Source organism: Myotis davidii, unplaced genomic scaffold (assembly GCF_000327345.1).
Source record: "Myotis davidii unplaced genomic scaffold, ASM32734v1 scaffold169, whole genome shotgun sequence".
NCBI classification, from domain to species: Eukaryota; Metazoa; Chordata; class Mammalia; order Chiroptera; family Vespertilionidae; genus Myotis; species Myotis davidii.
In genome coordinates, this window is record NW_006383005.1 from 2180392 (window position 1) to 2182005 (window position 1614).

Genomic DNA, 1614 nt, shown 5'->3' on the forward strand with positions numbered 1-1614 from the left:
GGCAGGCACTGTTACCCCCACCCCCTTCCCAAATAAGCCAGTGTCATTCATGACTTGGTTGGCCTGGAAGGCCTAGGCTGATGATAGAGTCTTGCTTACCCCTGTATCCCAAGTGTCTGGTACAAGGCTTGGCACAAAACAGGACCTTAGCAAATATTTTTTGAATGAATGATGAATCAGGGAGCACTTATTGAGCACGATGTGCTAGGTTCTGTGGTAGGAGAAATTCTATTTAGTCAACAAGCCTGCAGACTGGTATTATGTCCCTATTTTATGAATGAGGAAATAAAGAAAGAGGGGACTTGATTAGCTCAAGGTCTCACAATGAATTGGTACTGGAGCTGAGACTGCCTACCACTGTCCTGGTCCTGGGCTCTCTAGCCTTTGACCCACAGTCATCTGGCCCAGCTCCACTCACTATTTATTCTCTTGTCCCAGGCCTTCTCTGATAGTCGTTGAGGGCTCTGGTGAAGACTTTTGAACGGCTTCAAGGAAACTAGAAATATCAAGTCTGTTCTGCTGGTTCATACACAGCTCCAGATTGAATCTGACTCAAGCATAACTCTGGTACTATCACCTTCTTATCTAAGAATCTAGGCTAACTCAATGTAAACAACCTGGGTTCAAGTTCCACTTTCCCAATTTCTGGCCACGTAGCTTTCAGCAAATTCCGTACTTGGGTCTCTCCAGGCCTCACTCACTCTCCTGCTTTGTGTGATTACACACTTCCGAGAGCATGTGTCTGGGAGACCAACTTCTGAAAAAATTATGGGGCACTGTAGTTCATCTTCCACACAGACCTGTGGCTCCAGAAGAGGTATTTTCATTCTTCTAAGGACCCCAAGGAAAGCGGATACCCCTCCCCCCAGATGGTCTGGACAGAGCGGGAAGGTGGGGAGGCGAGGAGGGAGAGGAGGCAATGCCCGGATGAGCATCCCCATTGGCAAATGAAGCCTGAGCTCACCCAGCCAGTCAGGGGCAGGCGGAGCAGACAGGTCCGAGGTCCTGGCTCCCAGACAAGGGCTTCCGTTGCCCCTGCTGCCTCCTCTCCTTTTCCTCATGGTTATCACCTGAAGGAATGGGCGGAGGAAACAAGTTACAGAGGCAAAGGAAGGACCCTTGGAGCTTGGGAGTGGGGAAGGCAGAGGGGAGGGGAAAGGGAACCGCCTGCTCCCTGGAGGGAGAGCTGCATCTGTTTCTTTATAACCCCAAACCCCCTTCGTGACACAGAGGTTCTAGTCCTACTATGTGACCGTCAGAAAATCCTGTCCTCTATGGGCCATAGCCTCTCCATCTGTGAAATGGGGGCCCTGGCCTTCATGACCTCACTGTTCCCTTCCAGCAGAGTTCATGCTCTCTGGCCTGAACGCCCCGTAGCGGAGGGCCGTCGGTGTTTTTCTTTGAAGGGCAACTAGACCGCCCCCCGCCCCTCAACCCAATAACAGGCACCTGCAGGCCACTGCGAAAGGATTTGTTCAAACTCCATCCGCTTGCCCGGGGGAGAGGCGTGTTGGGGAACCCCAGAAGTAGCAGAAAACACAACTCTCCTCCTGCCCTCCCCTCATTGTGAAAACTTCACTGCCAGCGTCCAGGTCCCCCCCCGCCCCCCCCCGC